This window comes from Oenanthe melanoleuca, chromosome 18 (assembly GCF_029582105.1).
Source record: "Oenanthe melanoleuca isolate GR-GAL-2019-014 chromosome 18, OMel1.0, whole genome shotgun sequence".
NCBI classification, from domain to species: Eukaryota; Metazoa; Chordata; class Aves; order Passeriformes; family Muscicapidae; genus Oenanthe; species Oenanthe melanoleuca.
Genome location: NC_079351.1, coordinates 1,367,697 through 1,389,741, shown reverse-complemented (window position 1 = coordinate 1,389,741; position 22,045 = coordinate 1,367,697). Strand labels below are relative to the sequence as shown.

Here is a 22,045-nt window from a genome sequence, read left to right as displayed (position 1 = left end):
ACCCGAGGTCCTGGCAGCAGAACAACCCCAGGTCCTGGCAGCACAACAGCCCCAGGTCCTGGCAGTACAAAGGTCCCAGGTCCTGGCAGCAGAACAACCTCAGGTCCTGGCAGCACAACAACCCCAGGTTCTGTCAGCACAACAGCCCCAGGTCCTGGCAGCACAACAGCCCCAGGTCCTGGCAGCACAAAGGTCCCAGGTCCTGGCAGCAGAACAACCCCAGGTTCTGGCTGGCCAACTCCCACGGGTGGAGATGGAGCTGTTGGCAGAGGGATCACCGTGGGAGGAAGGAGGAGAAGGAAGTGCAGAGTGAGAGCCTTAAAAAAACCACGGAGCAACTCAGGTGAGAGTTTCCACCAGGAAAAGGCTCTTTTGAGGAATTTTTCCTTCTCCTTTCCCAGTTTTCAGGTGTCCCACCAAACCCCAAGAGTTTCCACCAGGAAAAGGCTCTTTTGAGGAATTTTTCCTTCTCTTTCCCAGTTTCAGGTGTCCCCCAAACCCCAAACCCCGTTTCCTGCTGCAGAACCTCTGGAGGGAAACAAGCTGGGCTGGGTTAGACAACAGGACAAACCTTTCCCCAGATTTTATCTCGTTAATTCCCAGATTTTGCCTCATTAATTCCTTGTCATTGCCACAATCAGGCTCGCTGGTTTTAATTAAGCCAACCAGAATATCGTGCCAAGGAGAGCAGGAACAAAGCCTGGCTGCCCCTCAGCAGGGCTGAGCGTTCCCAGCTCCCACTGGGGACACATCACTGGGATTCTGGCAGGTGGATTTGCCAGTGGGGCTTTTCCTTATTTCCCACAAACTGCTCTGAGTTGGGAGACTGAGAGGAGCCCATCCCATGAAGGCCACCAGCATCCTCTCATTCCAAAAGATTTTTCCTACAGGACAACACTTGGGATGAATTCTGGAAGATTCTGACCCACAACACCCCTAAATTCATGAGATGGCCACAAAAAAAATCCCCATCTTGGACCTGAGCTGGTCCCTCACTCTTTTTCCCCCAAAATCCCTGCCCACTCCCTTCACTGCTCCAAATTCCACAGCAGAATTCCCACAAATCCCAGGGTTTCTGATTTTTTCCTCTTGCTGCCCAGCTCCAGTTTTAGCTGAAACCCCAGAAGTTAAACAGAAAGAACCTCAGAACGGATTCCTGAGTTATTTGGGGTTTTTGTCTTTAAAACGTTGTGGTTGGATTTGCACATGCCCAGGGCTCCTCCAGCTGTGCCAGGGAAACCTCTCAGGAAACATCTGGGGCTGCCCAAAAATCCCTTCCAATGGGAATTCCAACCCGGATTTCCCTTCAGGGATGGGAATTCCAACCCAACCTTAATTTAAGGGATGGGAATTCCCAACCAACCTTCACTTCAGGGATGGGAATTCCAACCCAACTCTCCCTTCAGGGATGGGAATTCCAGCCCATCCTTCATTTCAAGGATGGGAATTCCAACCCAACTTTCCCTTCAGGGATGGGAATTCCAACCCAGATTCCCCTTCAGGGTTGGGAATTCCAGCCCATCCTTCATTTCAGGGATGGGAATTCCAACCCATCCTTCATTTCAGGGATGAGAATTCCAACCCTTCCTTCACTTCAGGGATGGGAATTCCAACCCAGATTTCCCTTCATTTCAAGGATGGGAATTCCAACCCAACTCTCTCTTCAGGGTTGGGAATTCCAGCCCATCCTTCATTTCAGGAATGGGAATTCCAAGCCAACTTTCCCTTCAGGGATGGGAATTCCCATCCTTCATTTCAGAGATGGGAATTCCAATCCAACCCTCCCCTCAGGAATGGGAATTCCAACCCAGATTTCCCTTCATTTCAGGAATGGGAATTCCAGCCCATGATGGGAATTCCCAACCAACCTTTATTACAGGGATAGGAATTCCAACCAAAATCTCCCTTCAGGGATGGGAATTCCAACCCAACTCCATTTCAGGGACCGGAACCTGTGCCTGGGGCAATAATTAACATTTAAATCCCTCTGGGATGTATTTTTAGCCTAAGCCAAGCAGACCCATTTGTGTTTCTCATTGTTCTTTTAACACCCGAGCCCAAAGCCACAAGCCCCAGGATAACCCCGGAGCATCCTCCCCTCTCCTGGAACATTCCTGCACCTTCCACACCCACATCCCACAGGGGCAGCCAGCTCCCAATTACAGCAATTAACTGCTGGCTATTAATGAACCAGCCTGCTTTTCCTAACAGGGAACCTGCAGGGGCTTGCTGGAGCCTTTTGGGTGATTTTTTGGGGGGGAATAACTGAAATGACAGAGATGCCAAGACCACGAGTGTCCCCCCAAGCCCAGGGAGATTGAAGCTCCATTTCCAGCATGGGAACACCCAGGGGGATTTTTGTGTCTGCACCCCCCAGAATTTATGGGCCACTAAACTCATTTTCCCCCGAAGCTTCCATGCTTTGGTCACTCTCAAGGACAGGGAGTTCTCTGCTCCCTCCCAGCAGGTTTTTTGGAGCAGGATGAGCTCTGGGAGGGCTCATCCTGGATGCTGCAGGGACCAAATTCCAGGAGGAGTGCAGGGAGACACGGAATATTTTCTCCTTTCCAGCCTCAGAAGGTTTTATTTGCCTTTCTGTGTTGGTTTTTTTTTTTTTTTTTTTGGTTGTTTTGTTGTTTTTTTTTTAAGGCAGGAGGGTTGCAGGTATAAAGGAGCCCCAGCCCTGCCCTTCCTCCCCTCTTTCCCAACATTTCACTGCCTGTTTTCCTTTTCCAAGCAGGAGGAACAAGACCAGACACAGAGAGAGGAAGCAGCAGCTTCCTTCCCCATCCAAGGCCAATTATTCCAGGTGTTGTGCAAGGCATCCATTCCCATCCCAAAAACAGAATCAGGGCAAAAATTCCATCCCAAAGGAGCCAGCACTGCAGGTGGGATTCCCTGGGAATCCCCCAGGCCAGGGATCCCCTCACAGCTCCCCAGGGCCTGGGAATTTACATCCCATTTTATATGGAAAACACTAAAATGGGATCACACCTTTTAAAACTGATATTTCCACCTCGTGCAACAGCCAGGCTCTGCCACCAGGCCTCCAATTTTAATTGAAAAAACGTGATTTAGGTTAATTGGCAGCAGATGAGTTCCAGGGCTCAAAAGCAGGGGGACATTTGATCCAGCAGATTTATGGCAGCAGGAGCTCGACCATCCCAGGTTCTGCATCCCCCTCACAGCCCCACTGCCAGAACAGCTCAGCTGGCCAAAAAAAAAAGGAAAAAAAAAAAAAAGTAATTAGTGTTTAATTTCTTAACAATTTTTTTTTTACCTTCCTTTTAATTGCTCCACATAAAACTGTCCTAGAATTTTACAGCCTGGCCCAGTCCTCTTTGCTGGTTTTAATTAGGCTGAGGCAGGGCTGGCACTTAATTTGGAGAGGGGGAGGATGTCAGACCACGCTCAGGGAAGGTTTTGCCATTCCCAGCACCAGGAAAACACCAGCAGGAGCAGCAGCAGAGCCCTCCCAGAGCTCATCCTGCTCCAAAAAACCTGCTGGGAGGGAGCAGAGAACTCCCTGTTCATGGAAGCTTAGGGGAAAAATGAGTTTAATTTTGGGTAATTCCCATTCCTGGGGGCTGGATCCCAAACCACTCCCAGGCTGCAGGACAGAAGTGCTGCCCCTGGGCCGGGCAATAAAGGGTTAATATTTGCATTTGGGAAAGCAAACTCCTAAATCCTAAATCTGAGCCCAGGGGGGTTTCCTGGGGGGGCCCAGGTGAATCCTGCCCTGGCTGTGTTTGCTCAGGCCATGGAGGGAAAAGTTCCTCAGGAACTCCAAAAATCCCAAACTGGGACCCCCAAATCCTGACTGAGAGGCCAGTGCCAGTCCATGGATCCATCAGGATTTGGGGTTGGAATTGTGCTGGGAAAGGATGGCACAGTGGCAGCAGGGTCTAATGGGGATCCACCTCAATCTTGGAAACCTTTTCCCCCCTAAATAATCCTGGGAGAAACTTCCACCCACCCTGGCTGCTCCCAAATAATCATTTTGAATCCATGCTCTGCTTTTTATGCAACAGAACCCCTTTTTTTTTTTGTTAAATAATGTCCTAAATCCTGAAAAAATAATGACCATAAATGGATATTTCCACTGCATAAGTATCCCTTTTATCTTCTATTTATTTTTTTTTTTTTTGTTAAATAATGTTTTAAGTCCTAATATATTAATGATCATAAATGGATATTTCCACTACACAAATATCACTTTTATCTTCTATTTCCACACAGCACCTTCCAGTGTTTACAGGGAACAGAGTCCAGGGATTAACAACAGTATTTTAAGGGAAATAATTTGAATTTCAGTGTTTGGAGCAGGAGGGATGGCAGTGGTGGTTAAAGGGTGGAAAGGGAAGAGGGAAAGGACATTTCCCTGCAAAATAAAGGTGTGAAACTCCTGGGCTGGCTCTGTTAGGGCAGGGGCTCCTCAAGGTTTCCTGGACAATCCCCAAAATCCCCTGGAAATGTGGCAAAACAGCATCCAGCACTCACTGAGCCAGTGGGGTTTGTTAAATGCCATTTAATTGTCTCTGAGGGTGACATTCCCCTCATTGTGACACTGGCTCCCCCCATTCCTGCTCTGCTTCCCAGTCCCACGCACTGGGATCCACTGGGATGTTCCAGGTGTGGCAGGAGGAGCCTCTGAGCCCACCCAGCACAGGGTGAGCTCTGAAACCTCAGCTCCTGCTCTTCCCACCACGGGATCCATGCAGCTCCAGCATCATCAGGAAACGCCCAAACCCCCAAAGAGCAGAAAAGAAAAATAAAATAAGACAAAAAAATTCCACTGGAAACCAGGCAGGAGTCCTTGCCAGAGAAAAGCACTGAGCTCCTGTGTGACCCAAGAGCTCTCCTCCATCCATGGGCAGGATCCAAAAGGATAATTCCCAAAGCCCAGCAATTGGAAAGGTGCTGGTGAATTCCTGTCAGTTCTGTGTGGAGGAGCTCAGGGGACCTGGAGCTTTGGCTCTGGAGCTGAGGGAGGGAGCTCTGCCAGCCCTGCTGTTCCACCCTGAGCCCCCGAGGGTCAGGGCCTGTCCCCTCCTCGGGAGTGCTCCTGGATGTCCTGGATGTCATGGATGTCATGGATATCCCCTCTGTCCTGGATGTCATGGATGTCCTGGATGTCCTGTCCTGGATGTCCTGTATGTCCTGTATGTCCTGGATGTCCTGGATGTCCCCTTTGTCCTGGATGTCATGGATGTCCTGGATGTCCTGTCCTGGATGTCATGGATGTCATGGATATCCCCTCTGTCCTGGATGTCATGGATGTCCTGGATGTCCTGTCCTGGATGTCCTGGATGTCATGGACATCCCCTCTGTCCTGGATGTCCTGGATGTCCTGTCCTGGATGTCCTGGATGTCATGGACATCCCCTCTGTCCTGGATGTCCTGGCTGTCCTGTCCTGGCTGTCCTGGATGTCCTGGCTGTCCCCTCTGTCCTGGATGTCATGGATGTCCTGGATGTCCTGTCCTGGATGTCCTGGATGTCATGGATATCCCCTCTGTCCTGGCTGTTCTGTCCTGGCTGTCCTGGATGTCCTGTCCTGGCTGTCCTGTCCTGGATGTCCTGTCCTGGATGTCCTGGATGTCCCCTCTGTCCTGGATGTCCCCTCTGTCCTGGATGTCCTGTCCTGGCTGTCCTGGCTGTCCTGGATGTCCTGGATGTCCCCTCTGTCCTGGATGTCCTGTCCTGGCAGTCCTGGCTGTCCTGGATGTTCCTGGCTGTCTCCTCTGTCCTGGCTGTCCTGGATGTCCCCTCTGGTTGTCCTGGATGTCCCCTCTGTCCCTCACCCCGAGCCTTCAGCACTGACCCTGCAAAGAAAAAACAGCATTAATGGAAGGGGTGGAGCAGGGGCTGATCCTTCCTCAGCCAAATCCAAACATTTGGAGTGATGTGGGAAACTGGAGACGGAGCAGCAGCCCCAGAGCCCTTTCCTCCTTTGCCCCAAACCTCCCGTGTGCAGCCCCACACGCTGCTGGGAAGCACAGCTGGGAGCAGCTGCAGATCCCCCTGCCTGCCCCGAGCACCTCCTGCCTCCCTCGGGCACCATGCAGCTCTGCTGGGCACTGAGCCCAAATTCTGGGGTCTGGGGATCACTGCAGATGGGATCTGGGATGGGCAGGGAGCTCAGACATTGTGGCGTCATCCCAGAGGTGCCCAGTGCCCCCTGAGAAGGTCCAGAGGCACCTCACGAGCATCTCTGGGGTTTGCAGGGCACCAACCCCAAATTCCCAGGTTCGGGAAGCACAGAACAGCAGGATTTGGGTCAGGTGAGGATGGTGCTGACACCCCAGAGGCACCTCATGAGCATCCCTGGGGTTTGCAAAGCACCAACCCCAAATCAGAGGTTTTGGGGAGTACAGAATGCAGGATTTGGGACAGGCAGGGAGCTCAAACATTGGTGGTGGCACCCCAGAGGCACCTCATGAACATCTCTGGGGTTTGCAGGGCACCAATCCCAAATTCCCAGGTTTGGGAAGCACAGAACAGCAGGATTTGGGACAGGTGAAGATGGTGCTGACACCCCAGAGGCACCTCATGAGCATCCCTGTGTTTGCAGGACACCAATCCCAAATTCCCAGGTTTTTGGGGACCTGTGCAGAATCCAGGACAGGTGATGACGGTGCTGACACCCCAGAGGCACCTCATGAACATCCCCGGGTTTGCAGGACACCAACCCCAAATTCCCAGGTTCTGGAAGCACAGAACAGCAGGATTTGGGACAGATGAAGATGGTGCTGACAACCCAGAGCCACCTCATGAACATCCCCGGGTTTTCAGGACACTAACCCCAAATCCCAGGTTTTGGGGACCTGTGCAGAATCCAGGACAGGTGAGGATGGTGCTGATATCCCAGAGCCTCCTCATGAGCATCCTCGGGTTTGCAGGACACTAACCCCAAATCCCAGGTTTTTGGGGACCTGTGCAGAGCCCCGGACAGGTGAGGACGGTGCTGCAGAGCCCGGGACAGGTGAGGACGGCGCTGCAGAGCCCGGGACAGGTGAGGACGGCGCTGCAGCGCCCAGGAGAGCAGCCCCGGTGCAGCCCCGGTGCAGCCCCGGTGCAGCCCCGCCGCCGGCCGCTCCCACCCCGGTCCGGGGCGGCTGCGAGCCCCGCTGGGCGCGCCCGGGCAGCGCCGCCTTTGAAGGAGCCGCGGCCGCAGCGATCAGAGGCGCGGCGGCGATAGCGGCAGCGATCGCGATAGCGCAGCCCCGGGCGGCTCTGATCTGTTATCTCGGGCCGGGCGCGGGTTTGCGGGCGCGGTAACAGCGCGGATCAAAGGCGCTTCCTGCCCCTCCGCCCCCGGCAGCCTGCGGGCAGCTCGGGATGGGGCCGGAGCAGAGCGAGCGACACGGAGAGTGTCCCCTGTCCGTGTGGGGACACCAGCACAGCCCTGAGGGGATGCAGAGAGTGGGATCGATGTCCCTGCACATCCTGGGGACACCAGCACAGCCCTGAGGGGATGGAGAGATGTCCCTGTCTGTCCTGGGGACACCAGCACAGCCCTGAGGGGATGGAGAGATGTCCCTGTCTGTCCTGGGGACACCAGCACAGCCCTGAGGGGATGGAGGGAGTGGGATCGATGTCCCTGCACATCCTGGGGACACCAGCACAGCCCTGAGGGGATGGAGAGATGTCCCCTGTCCGTGTGGGGACACCAGCACGGCCCTGAGGGGATGGAGGGAGTGGGATCGATGTCCCTGCACATCCTGGGGACATCAGCACAGCCTGAACGTGTGAATTCGGGTCAGGGCCATGGGGGTGCCCCAGTTCATCCCAGCAGCACAGAGCCCTTTGCTTTCCCCCAAGGAGGAACCACCCAGACCCCAGTGAGCTAAAAACCTCACTCCATCCCCCAGTGCACCCCGAGCTCTGAGCCCTCACAGCCACACATTGCAGGTGCAGTTGTTTTTTCCCCAATTCCCTCCCACATTCCCCAGGAGGGACCATCTGCTTCCCTGTGCCCCAGCCAGGCCACCCTGCGAGCCACCAGCGCTGCACTATGGAGTCATGGAATGGTTTCTGGGGGGAAGGGATCTTAAAATTCATCCAGTTTCAGCCCCTGGCACATCCCAGGGATGGAGCAGCCACAGCTCCTCTGGGCAGGGCTGGGGGTTCCTGTGTGACCCCAGTGCTCCAGGAGGACCCAAACCAGCCTGGAAGGATGAGCCAGGCTCAGGGCAGCCCCTTGAGCCCGGCTCAGCTGTCCCAGCCGAGCTCCCAGAGCCGGTCCTGAGCGATTATCCCCAAACTCTGCCAAAATCCGAGCAGCCCGGGCAGAGGTGTGACAGCTCCGGGGCGGGAGCAGCGTTTGTTCCCAGGCCGCCCCTTCTGGGAAGGTGTTAATGAGTAACCACGGCCCAGACGGGCTCGGGCAGCTCCCTGAGTCACCCCTGACTCACGGACACGCAGCGCTGAGCCCCCGGGGGGCACTGGGGTCCCCCCAAACCCTCCCTCTTTAATCCCTGGAGAGCTCCCCTGAGGTGTGACACCACGAAAACCTCGGGGAGCTGAGGCGCAGGGGGACCCCAGGGCAGCCCAGCAGCACCCAGAGGTGGCTGTGACGAGCAGGGGACACCCAGGGGTGCCACGGGCGAGTCCAGGCATGGCTGATTCCCAGGGGGATGCACCCCTCTGCTCCCAGAGCATCACTCCCGGCTCCACCTGCAGCTTCCTCCTCACATTCCAGCCCTGACCAACCCCACAAACCCCAGCACAGGTGGAAACCTAAAAACAGAACTTCTCACCCCCTGCCCAGCCACACCCAGGAGCACTTTCCCATTCACACACTCCAACCTGCTCTGCCTCCTGCTCTTTCCAGCAATTCCCCCTCCTGGGAAGGAGGAAAGGCCACCCGAGGGAGTGTCACTGCTGACAGGCAGGCCAGGAATGAAGAAAGTCCCATCCTCCTTCATTTCTGCAGCAGGGTGACGAGCAGGGGGTGACACCAGGCTGGGCCAGCCCACCCTGCCCCGGGTTCAGGGAGGTTCTGCTGACAGCTCTGGGACATGATTGAAGTGTCCCCACGGTGACAAAGCCCTGCCAGCCCCAGGGATGGGCCTGAGACACACAGATAAAAAAATTGATAAAATGTGGGTAGAACATGGGTAAAAATGGATTGAACGTAGATAAAACACAGATAAAACCAGATAAAACATGGATAAGACACGAATTAAATATGGCTAAAACATGGATAAAACACAGATAAAATACAGGGGAAATATGGACACCCCATGGATCACCCCAGAGACAACGGGGGATTCCCGGGACCCAAATTCATCCCTGGTGTGGGGAAGGGTCACACTGAGGGTTTGGAGCCCCCCAAATCCCATGGAGTGTTCCCAGTGGATCTGGGGGGGATGTTTTCCCAGCTGAGCCCATTCCAGAATTTATCAGGAATTTTTTAAGCTGCCGCTGGCTGAGCAACACCAACGGGCTGAAACCTAAACTGGACACAGGAATAGAAAAATGTAGGTCAGGAAAAAAAGCTCCTGGAGTGAAAAGCTCCTTGTTCCTCCCATGTGCTGCCTCCCGGGCGGAGCCATCCCGGGGGAAATTTGGGAAGGGCAGGGAGGGAAGAGCAGCGGGAAAAGGGCTCGGAGCTCGGGGTTTATGGGGCAGAGGGGCTCCTGTGGTGCCATTCCCAAATTTCCAGGTTATTCCAACTAAGCCTGCTCCCATCATCCCAGCCCCCATGGATCCCGTCATGGGACACTTGGGGCACAGCAAGGAGGGGAGAACCCAAAGGCAGCAAATTCCCCACACAGTCCCATTTCCCTAAATAATCCCCATTTCCCCACACAATCCCCATTTCCCTAAATAATTCCCATTTCCCCACACAGTCCCATTTCCCTAAATAATCCCCATTTCCCTAAATAATCCCCATTTCCTTATACAATCCCCATTTCCCAAATAATCCCCATTTCCCACACAGTCCCATTTCCCAATATAATTCCCATTTCCCACACAATCCCATTTCCTCACACAATCCCATTTCCCCACACAATCCCATTTCCCACACAATCCCCATTCCCCACACAATCCCATTTCCCACACAATCCCATTTCCCTATATAATTCCCATTCCCTCACACAATCCCATTTCCCACACAATCCCATTTCCCACACAATCCCATTTCCCACACAATCCCATTTCCCCACACAATCCCATTCCCCACACAATCCCATTTCCCTACACAATCCCATTTCCCTATATAATTCCCATTCCCCACACAATCCCATTCCCACACAATCCCCATTTCCTCACACAATCCCATTTCCCACACAATCCCCATTTCCCACACAATCCCCATTTCCCCACACAATCCCATTTCCCCACACAATCCCATTTCCCTATATAATTCCCATTCCCCACACAATCCCATTTCCTCACACAATCCCATTTCCCACACAATCCCATTTCCCTATATAATTCCCATTCCCTCACACAATCCCATTTCCCACACAATCCCATTCCCCACACAATCCCCATTTCCCACACAATCCCATTTCCCCACACAACCCCCAGATTATCCCAGTTAGAAAACACCCCTGAGTTCCTCCATAAGCCCAGTCCCCAAACAGGGCACTGCTCCCATCCTTCCAACAGCACCCTGAGGTTTGATCCCAAAATCCCAGCGACTTTCAGGTCCCATTAAAGATCCCCCAAATGCCTCAGGTTTGCTTAGGACAGGGATGAAGCCAAGGATTTGTCACCCAATCCCAGCAGCAAACTGCAGATCCTTGGGATAATTCCCAACATCCCTTCAGCACATCCTTCCCCTCACTGACATCACCACGAGATCCACCTGGAGATGGATTTGGGGAGAAAATCCCACTTTTCCTGAAGAACTGGGTGCTCCAGCTCTCCCCTGCTGATCCCTTTTCAACACTTCCATAATTTACAGAGCTCATTTCCCCAGCACCCCCAGCTCAGCCTGCACTGGGAATTTTGTTTGCTTTAATTGAAGGGAAAAAAAAAAAAACCTGGAAAAAAAGCAAAACTCGTCTCCCAACCCCCTGGTTTCATTTTCCAGCTGCCTTGATTTATTGGTTGGACCATTCCCTTTTAATGGGCTCTCCCTGCTGGAGCCAGGGGTTTTCCTGCAGGGCAGGCATTGGAGGGGGTCCTGCCATCTCCAGAGAGCTCGTTCCAGCAGCATCCCTTGGATTTGAGGAGGAGGAAAATCGGGAAAGCTGCACCTTCCATCCCCAGGTTTGTGGTTGAAGCCATAAAACCTCAACGGGATTTGGGATTTGGGATGGGAATCCCAAGGGCTGAACAGCTCCATCCCTCTTTGGGATGGAGCACAGGGGAAGGAGCCCAGCAGTGCCCAGCCCAGCCTTCCTCCCTCCTCCTCCTCCTCTCCCTTGGGCAGGATCCAGGGCTGGGAGCCTGCAGGGAGAGCTCGCAGGGGATGAGATCTGCATCTCCCTAAATTCAATTGTTCCTTTGGGATTAAAGGGGAGCAGAGCCCAGCCCAGGCTGCAGCACCAAGCCTGGAGCTTGCTGGGTTTCCCCTCCTAGGCTGGACTCAGGGGGTGCTCAGAGGAGCTGGAGACCTCTGGAATGGACAGAGAAGATGGGTGGAAACTCAGGATCACCTGGATTTGGGATCACCTGGATCTGGGATCACCTGGATTTGGGATCACCTGTGATCTGCCCACCCCTCCCAGCTCTAAAACCACTCTCTGAGGATGCTGGCTGCACTGATCCCACCCCACACCGATGTTTCCATGAAAAAACTCTTCCACAAAACCCAGGGGAGCAATAAAAATATAAATAGTGCTGCAGGCACCACCAGACGGGGCTGGTTGAAGTGGATTTATTTTTTCCCTGCACTCTGCGGGGTGGGATTTAAGGATGAAGGGAGGAGGAGGAGGAGGAGGAATCCAAACACCCCACAGAGCTCTGGTGGTCTCCCAGCCCCCCAAATTAATGACCTGACCCCACCTTTCATGTGCCACCCACGGGAACACATCAAGCATTTCTCCCCAAAATCCCAGCCCGGCTCCCTCCACCCAAATATTTCTCAATATTTGCCTTGGAGATATCTTTCGATATCAAAAGGTGGCCACAGCCCCGTCCCTGAGCTCGCTGGTGGTCCCCAAAAAAGCAGCCAGAGGATGCCAGGCAAGCTCCTTGTGGGCAGCCACAAACCCTTCAAAGGAGCCCAGGACAGGGAGCTGCAGTTCCCTGCGGCCACCAAACCCCACCCGGGGCACACAGAGAGCCCCACAGGCAGCAGGAGAGGGGACAGCAGCAGAGCCACAGGCTGTGCTCCATCCCCGGCACAGCTCAGCCAGCTCCCCCTCGGGAAGGGGGTTTTTCCTGGGTGGGGCCATTCCCTGCTCACATCCCCGCTCCAGGGACAAAGGGGACACTGTCCCTTCACTGCCAGCCCAACCAGCCCCCAAACAGCTCTGTCACCCCACCAGGGCTGCCTTGGGGACAGGGGACCCAAAACCTCCTGCGGGTTTTCCCCTCCCCTCCGGGACTGAGCTGCCCCAAAGGAAGGAATTGTGTCCCCTGCAGTGGTGACAGTGGTGACCAGGTGCCACTGACGTGCTGGGATGTCCTGCCAGGATGAGGGGGAGCACCTGGAACTGCTGGGAACGGCCCAGGGATGGCAAAACCCCTCAGGTTTTTAATGTCCCTGTCAGTTAGTGCTGGAAAAAACATCAGCAGACCCTTCCCTCTCACCCGTGGGTTTGTTCCCTTCCCAAATATTCACTTTTATTCCCTTTATTCCTTCCTCCATTGCCATTGAATTCCCAGATTTTCAGCTGCACAAGGAGAAAACTCCACCTCCCTTTTCTGCTTTACAGCACTGTCCATGTCACACAAACGGGGAAGTGACCAAATCCAGAGATTTCCCTAAATGCAGGAAGGCTGTGGAGGCATCACTCACCCCTCACTCTCATCCCAAGGACTGCCAGAATTTTGGATTTGTTCTTCCCCAATTCCCACAGGCTGAGCTCTCCCAAAGCTTCACCTCATCCCCTGCACGACAGCAATAATAATTAATCGACTAATTAATTAGCTGCTGCAGCAACTCCCTCAGCAATTTCTCTCCAGTTCTTCCCTTTATTTCTGTTCTGGGCAGGAATTTTGGCCCTGACACGAATCCCTGGCCAGGAGCAGGATGGTTATCCCAGATCCCCTGTGGGATCAGCCAAGGAACAACACCACCCCCCCAAACTGCACTGGGAGCCGGGGAATTTTGGATTCCAGGATAACAACAGCCCCGAGCTGCTTTTCCCATCTGGAGCCTCGGGCAGGAAGTTTGGGAGGACGGAGGGGACAGCCTGTGGTGCTGGAACATCTGCTCTGCAACCCCCAGGAGCCCCTGCTGGCCCAAAGCCTCAGGGCTGGAGATGCTGCAGCTGCTGGAAGAGCCTGGCTGAGCTCCTGGAATTCCCAGGAATCCCGGGAAATCGGCACAGGGAGCTCAGGATGCGCTCCCAGCCCGCTCACCTGGGAGCCAGGTGACTTTTCCTGCCACCTTTTCCTTTTTGCACACCCAGGGTGGTGGCAGGTGACAGCCCTGGGATCTGCTGAGCTGGGACCTGCTGAGCTGGGATCAGCTGAACTAGGATCTGCTGAGCTGGGATCTGCTGAGTTGGGACCTGCTGAGCTGGGATTAGCTGAACTAGGATCTGCTGAGTTGGGATCTGCTGAGCTGGGATCAGCTGAGCTGGGATCTGCTGAGCTGGGATCAGCTGAACTAGGATCTGCTGAGCTGGGATCAGATGAGCTGGGATCTGCTGAGTTGGGATTAGCTGAACTAGGATCTGCTGAGTTGGGATCTGCTGAGCTGGGATTTGCCCAGCTGGGATCTGCCCAGCTGAGATCTACCAAGCTGGGATCTGCCAAACTGGGATTTGCTGAGATGGGATCTGCCAAGCTGGGATCTGCCAAGCTGGGATCAGCTGAGCTGGGATCTGCCAAGCTGGGATCTGCCGAGCTGGGATCTGCCAAGCTGGGGTCTACCAAGCTGAGATCTGCCAAACTGGGATTTGCTGAGCTGGGATCTGCTGAGTGAGCTCAGTTCTGCCAAGCTGGGATCAGCTGAGCCGGGCTCATCCCGCCCCACCCCAGCCCCGCTCTCCCCGCCCCGATTCCCAGAGCGCTCCGTGCTGATGTCAGCTCTTGGCAATCGCCCTCCCACCCCCGACAGGCGCATCCTGCTCGGATCCGGCTTGGGAATTCCAGGAACATCTGCAGCCTCCCTCGCCCCAGCTGCGTGTCCGTACCTGCAGCGCCTCCCACATCCCACAGATCCCAAATCCCAAATCCCACCCCACACCCAGCGCCGCCTCCCCAGCCCCGCGGCCACCCCGGAATGTTTTGTCCCCAGCAAGTTCCCCCCCGGGGAAATGAATAAATTGGGAATGTCAGAAAAGCCTGGAGAGGCAGAGAGGGGATGTGTGTGCAGAGTATTCCCAGCTCCTGAGGGAATCCCTGCCCTCTCCAGGAGGAAAATTAGGAAAAGTGGGAGCAGCAGCACGATCCTGACAAGGAGCAGGCAGGGAATGCAGGGCTGGGAGCAGAGCAGGGATAAGGGAAAGGGGAAGGGAAAAGGGAAAGGGAAAAGGGAAAAGGAAAGGGAAAGGGAAAGGGAAAGGGAAAAAAGAAAGGGAAAGGGAAAGGGACAAAGGGGAAAAGGGGAAAAGGGAAATGGAAATGGAAAGGGAAAGGGAAAGGGGAAAAGGGGAAAAGGGAAAAGGGAAAGGGAAAAGGGAAAGGAAAGGGAAAGGGAAATGGAAAGGGAAAGGGAAAGGGGAAAGGGGAAAGGGGAAAAGGGGAAAAGGGGAAAAGGGAAAGGGAAAAGGGAGAAGGGAGAAGGGAGAAGGGAGAAGGGAGAAGGGAAGGGAAAGGGGAAGGAGAAAAGGGAAAAGGGGAAGGGGGAAAGGGAAAAGGGGAAGGAAAAGGAGCCTGTAAAACACTGCTAATCCCCCCTGGGAGCTCAGCTCAGCCAGGCAGGAGGGCTCTCCAAACCCTGCTGCACCCCAGGAGAAATCTGGGAGTGACAGCTCCTGCTGCCCCTCCTGGTGCTGAGCTGGGTGGGAAAAGCTCAGCCCAGAGCAGGACAAGCTCATCCCATCCCGTGGCAGGGACACCTCCCACCATCCCAGGCTGCTCCAAGCCCATCCAGCCTGGCCTGGGGCACTGCCAGGGATGGAACAGCCCCAGTTAAATTAAACCTGGCCTAAGTGGGGCCACCACGGCCAGGCAGGATCAGCACAGGGATAAAGCACCCCAAAACCTCACCCACCCCTCCCCAGAGCTCCTCCTCTTCCCCCCTCTGCAGTGCAGGGCCCACAGCAGTCCTGGGGGCTCCAGGATTCCCCCAGATCCAAGGAAAAGAAAGAAAAGGTTAAACAAGCAGAGGAAGCAACGGCAGCTCCATCCAAGAGCAACAGCGTTTGGCAACTGGGCCTGGAAAAATTCATAATTCTGCAAAATTTCAACAGCAGGGAAGTGGATGGGACAGGGGGGAAAGGCAGCTGGAAATTCAGAAATCCCTGCAAATTCCCTCCCCAAACCCAGGCAAGGCTGGGAAATAAGGAACAACAAGCAAGGTGGGAAATAAGGAGCTACAAGCAAGGCTGGGAAATAAGCAAGGCTGAGAAATCAGGAGCAACACAACATTTTGTTGATGATTTTTCCATGAAACCCTCACTCTAAACCCCCTCTTTGTATCCCAACCTTTGCTTGCAGCTCAGCAGGCCCCACTTTTTTTTTTTTTTTTAATTATCCCTCCCCTTCTCTCCCTCCTTTTTAATAATAATAATAATAAAAAGGAGTTCTATGACTTTAATGAAATGCAGTTATTAGGGGTGGGCTGTGCAGGGCTGGGCTGTGCTGCAGGCACATTCCCAGAGCTCCCACCGGGCCCTTTTAGTGCCCAGATAAATCCCAGCGAGGCGCTGGCAGCTCCTGAGCCCCGGGGCAGGGAGTTCAACTGGCACAGAGACTGCCCGGGGGTGGGCTGGGCACGGCCACAGTGAGAGTGTCACCCAGTGTCACCCAGTGTCACCCAGTGTCACCCAGTGTCATCCCAGTGTCACCCAGTGTCACCCAGTGTCACCTCAGTGTCACACAGTGTCACCCAGTGTCACACAGAGTTACCCAGTGTCACCTCAGTGTCCTCCCAGTGTCACCCCAGTGTCACCCAGTGTCACCTCAGCGTACTCCTCCCAGTGTCACCCAGTGTTTTCCCAGTGTCACCTCAGTGTCACCTCAGTGTCCTCCCAGTGTCACCCCAGTGTCACCCCAGTGTCACCCCAGTGTCACCCAGTGTCACCTCAGCGTCCTCCTCCCAGTGTCCCCCAGAGTCCTCCCAGTGTCGGTGGGATTTGGGGAAGAGTTCTTCCTGTGAGAGTGGTGAGGGGCTGGGATGGAATTCCCAGAGTGGGGCTGCCCCTGGATCCCTGGGATGGAATTCCCAGAGTGGGGCTGCCCCTGGATCCCTGGGATGGAATTCCCAGAGAAGCTGTGGCTGCCCCTGGATCCCTGGGATGGAATTCCCAGAGGATCTGGAATTCCCAGAGGAGCTGGAGCTGCCCCTGGCTCCCTGGGAGTGTCCCAGTCCAGGCTGGGGACCCCGGGACGGTGGGAGGTGTCCCTGGGGTGGATCCACAGCCTGGATGGGATTTCAGGTCCTTTCCAAGCCAAGCCATCCCATAACTGAGCGATACCAGGAAAGCTGTGCCTGTCCCAGCTGGAATGCCGGGCTGGGAGGTGCCGAGGGATGGAACATCCTCTCCCGGCGGGAGCTCCCGAGGGTCGGAATTCCGGGATGCCAGAACTCCACACCCCCCACGATCCGGGATCCGCATCCCCGGCGCGGGGTTTGCCCCTGGGATGGAGAATCCCAAACTCCAACCCAAGCCGGGAAAAGGATCCGAACCCACAAGTTCTGCTTGCCCCGGGCAGAGCCGCGCTGCCCGGAACAGCAGCTCCGAGCTGAGCGTGCCCCATTCCCGCAATTAGCGGCCGCTAATTAACTCCGTGCGCTCAGCCCTGCCAAAAACTCCTCCCGGGATCCCAGCGCGCTGCAGCCACCGGGAGACACAAAATTCCAGCGCCAGGAGCAGCAGCCCGAGCTCCTGGGGGAGGAATTCTGTGCCAAAGTCAAGGATTCCCACCCAGAGCTGCTGGGATGGGCGGGTTTGGCATCGTTTCCCCTCCCTGGGGGCTCCAAAGCCTCAGGAAAATCTGGGATCCTGATGGATATAAATATTATATATATATTATATATCTTTATTATTTAAAATCTAATTATTTATTTATTTTTATATATATTTATATACGTTTTTATATATTTATTTTATATATTATATATATTTATATATATAATTCTTAATATATATTCTATTCTATTCTATTCTATTCTATTCTATTCTATTCTATTCTATTCTATTCTATTCTATTCTATTCTATATATTCTACAAACACATACTATGGTATTGGCTTTTTCCAAATACTCAATGTGTGGTGTTGAAATTGTATTTTAAATTATATATTTTTTAAAAAAATATATATTAAATTATATTTGAAATCATATTTAAAATCTAGTTTTAGGAGTAGCACAGGCTGATAAAGTTTCTTTGTAGTAAAATAACACCCAGTGAAGACACTGATACACCAGCTGCCAGCACAGACCTTGTGTTAGAATTAAAATACAGCCCAAATTAAGACTGATTTTAAAAAAATTAATTAAAAAACAACCAAAAAAGGCAAGCTTAAGGAGCAACCATATAAAACAGTTCCTGGAATATGAAAAATAGTTTCTAGAAAAATTTAAAAATGTGTGATAAGTCTATAAATATGCAACGTGCTGATGAATTTTAGGGGTGTCTCCAAAATGCCAAGCACCTGCCATTAGAACTTTTACTTTATTATTTATCTCTTATTGTCTTTTATTAAACTTATTAAAATCTGCCAGAAAAGTGAACCTCGTTTTTCACAATTTGGGATATCCTGGGATATTCTGGGATGTTCTGACCCAGCCACAAGTGGATTCTCGATCCTGCCAGGAACAACTCTTTGCTGCTATTTTTAATAATTTTAATTTTTTATTTTTTTTTTTCTGGAATGTGCAGCTTTCAGTGGGTCACTGGGGCAGCACGTGGCAGGGCTGGGCTCCAGCAGAAACCTCCCCCTCGTCTGGAAAAATGAGAGCCTCAGTCGTGCTGCCACATCTGACAGGACGCCGCACGCTGGGCTAATCCTGCCGGAGATTTGGGATTTGGGATTCCTGCCCCCACGGCAGCCGGGAGGGGCTGGGCTGGGCTGGGCTGGGCTGGGCTGTGTAACTCCTGGTTAACCCAGAGCACTCTCAGCTGGAGGGGAGGGGCTGGGCAAGGTGGGTCTGGGGGCACTTCCCCTGTCTGAGCCGAGGCTGGAGCCTCGGGTGTCCCTTGTGCCATCCCTGACCCTGCTCCTACAGGGTGTCCCTTGTGCCATCCCCTTGTCCCATCTCCCTTGTCCCATCCTTGTCACTGCTCCTGTGGGATGTCCCTTGTGCCATCCTTGTCCCTGCTCCTACAGGGTGTCCCTTGTGCCATCCCCTTGTGCCATCCCTGACTCTGCTCCTCTGGGATGTCCCTTGTCCCATCTCCCTGTCCCATCCCTGTCCCTGCTCCTCTGGGATGTCCCTTGTCCCATCCCTGACCCTGCTCCTACAGGGTGTCCCTTGTCCCATCTCCCTGTCCCATCCTTGTCACTGCTCCTGTGGGATGTCCCTTGTGCCATCCCCTTGTGCCATCCTTGTCCCTGCTCCTACAGGGTGTCCCTTGTGCCATCCCTGACCCCACTCCTGTGGAATGTCCCTTGTGCCATCCCCTTGTGCCATCCTTGTCCCTGCTCCTATAGCGTGTCCCTTGTCCCATCTCCCTTGTCCCATCCTTGTCCCTGCTCCTCCAGGGTGTCCCTTGTGCCATCCCCCTTGTCCCATCTCCCTTGTCCCATCCCTGACTCCACTCCTGTGGGATCCCCCTTGTCCCATCTCCCTTGTCCCATCCCTGACCCCACTCCTGTTGGATGTCCCTTGTCCCATCCCTCTTGTCCCACCCCCGACCCCAGACAGCCAAAGCTGCTGCCCCTTGGTGAGGACAGGAAAGGAGAAGCTGTCCCAGCCCTGGGAGAAGATTTGGGCTGGATTTGCTGTCACCAAAATCTGCTCCTGCTCCTGTGGCTCAGGAGCCCCCAGAGTGCCACATTTCACCCCAAAACAGCTGAGATCAACAGAGGATGAAAGGGATCAGCTGCCTCAAGGAACCCCAAAAACCCAAGGCCTGCAGTCACCAACCAGGAACAGCCCAACCCAAACCAAGACTCAGAGAGGAAATCATCCCAAAAACATGAGGACATGACTTGCAGATCCCAGTCCCACACTCCAGGACAGCTGTTCCCACCCCACAGGCACAGAGTGACTCCAGCAGCTTGTGGGGAACTCAGGAAAGGATTCCCTGAACTCAGCAAACACAACTCCTACTGCACACTGAGAAAAAGGAAAAAAAGGGGGAAAAAAAATGAAAAAAAAAAAAAAAATGTATCAAGTGCCTGGAGCTGTCAGAAAGATTTCTGCAGCTTTGGCAAGACAGACACAACTAATTTAGCAGGGGCTGGCTGAGGAATATGAAGGAACATGAAGGAATATGAAGCTGTCAGTCTGGATGATTGGAGTTTAATCACTGGGAGCAGATCAAAGCTCCCCAGCACCGCCAGCGTGGGCTCAGGGATGGGCAGGGACAGGGACAGGGACAGGGACAGCCTGTCCTGCAGGGACTGCCCCTCTGGGCTGCCACTGCCACCAGCACCGGATTCTGGGCTCTGGGCACGCAGGGTGGCACTGGCACCGAGAGGGGACGGGCCACCAGCACTGCCGTGGGCTCAGGAGGGACCTGGATCCCGGGTGAGCCAAATTCCACCCGGGGCAGGAGGAGCAGCTCGGCCTGTCCTGGATCCCCCAGAGCTGTGCCAGGGCCAGCAGAGGATGGCAGGATGGCACCAGAGCAGCAGCAACGTCCCCTGGTGCCACCTCTGTCACTGTCCCCTGGTGCCACATCTGTCACTGTCCCCTGGTGCCACCTCTTTCAATGTCCCCTAGTGCCATCCCTCTCACTGTCCCTTGGTGCCACCTCCCTCTTTCCCTGTCCCTTGGTGCCACCCCTGTCACTGTCCCTTGGTGCCACCTCCCCTCTCACTGTCCCTTGGTGCCACCTCCCTTGCTGTCCCTTTGTGCCATTTCCTTCATTGTGCTTTTGTGCCACATCTGTCACTGTCCCTTGGTGCCACCTCCTTCAATATCCCTTGGTGCCACCTCCCTTGAAGTCCCCTGGTGTCACCTCTCTCAATATCCCTTGGTGCCACCTCTGTCACTGTCCCCTGGTGCCATCTCCTTCCCTATCCTCTGGTGCCACCTCTGTCACTGTCCCTTTGTGTCACCTCCCTCAATGTCCCTTGGTGCCACTTCCCTCACTGCCTCCTTTGTGTCACCTCTGTCACTGTCCCCTGGTGCCACCTCTCTCCCTGTCCCTCGGGGCCCCCTCCCTGCTGGCTGGGGAGGGACAATTCTTCAGAATAATCTAAAACCAGGAAATCTAAAATGGAAACAACGTCCAGACCCCAAAAAGACGCTCTAGAACAACTAAGACGAATAATAAATTAATTATAAATAAAATAAAATTAATAAAATAAATGAATAATAAAAGAACATCCAATTAGTGTCTCTAAAAGCCAATTAAAAGATGGTTAAAACAGGCCAGAGAACAATTCCCAAATGAAGACCCAAAAACCTCTTTAATCTGATTTTTCTGGGATGTTTTTCTTTGACTCTCAGCCTGTAAAACACAGAAACTCCAAACTCCTGCCTGCAGGACAAAGTGTGAAATTACTGTCAGGAAATGCAGAAAACAGAGAGATGATCCCTGACTGGAACCTGGGATCCTGCAGAGTGGAATATTCTGGGATGTTCTCACACCTCCCATCCCAGCCACAGGTGGAGACCAGCAGGATCCTCAATCCTGCCAGGAATAAATGATTTTTTATGATTTATTTTTTGGGTGGATTTGCAGCAGAGCCCCCAGCCTGCTTCCCAGTGAAACCCTCCCCAATTAGGGAGGCTGATTACATCAGTTTAATTAGCAGGGCTGGGCTGCTGCCTCTGCTAATCCGGGATTTGTGCTGCTCACATGGCACAGGAATGAGCCAGAGCTGAGCTGGGTTTAATCCCCTCAAACTGCCCCGGCTGAGAAGATAAGGATTGGACAGGAAGATCTCAAAATAAAAAAAAAAAAAATAAAAAAAAAATTGGATGTAGAAGGTGGAGAAGGAATAGAAAATATAGACAATATAGAAAATATTTAAAATATTAAAAATATTTTAATAGAAAAATACAGACAATATAGAAAATATAGACAATATAGAAAACATAGAAAATATTTAAAATATTAAAAATATTTTAATAGAAAAATATAGACAATATAGAAAATATAGACAATATAGAAAATATTTAAAATATTAAAAATATTAAAAATATTAAAAATATTTTAATAGAAAAATACAGACAATATAGAAAATATAGACAATATAGAAAATATTTAAAATATTAAAAATATTTAAAATATTTAAAATATTAAAAATATTTTAATAGAAAAATACAGACAATATAGAAAATATAGACAATATAGAAAATATAGGCAATATAGAAAATATTTAAAATATTAAAAATATTTTAAGAGAAAATACAGAAAATACAAAAAAATATTAAAAATATTTTAACAGAACATATAGAAAAATCTAGGAAATATAGAAAATATTAAAAATATTTTAATAGAAAATACAGAAAGTACAGAAAATCTAGAAAATCTAGAAAATACTAAAAAAATTTAATAGCAAATATAGAAAATATTTTTTAAAATTTTAATAAAAATATAGAAATAAATAGAAAATATAGAACTAGAAAAGAATTGCTGAGCCAGTCTGACTGGATCACTGAGAAAGCCAAAGGTCTGTGAGTAT

The 22,045-nt window shown here is 52.4% G+C and overlaps 1 long non-coding RNA gene across 1 annotated transcript in view; it reads right to left on the bottom strand.

Annotated features, from left to right (window-relative positions):
- Window positions 1–3,879: 3,879 nt before the first annotated feature.
- The window catches only part of LOC130260589 (uncharacterized), a 36,076-nt gene continuing 17,910 nt past the window's right edge, over window positions 3,880–22,045 (bottom strand). The window contains exons 3-4 of the long non-coding RNA XR_008841815.1: window positions 5,380–5,809; window positions 3,880–5,062 (exon numbers count right to left, since the gene is read on the bottom strand). This is a non-coding gene — a long non-coding RNA (uncharacterized LOC130260589). The remainder of the gene's footprint in view (window positions 5,063–5,379; window positions 5,810–22,045) is intronic.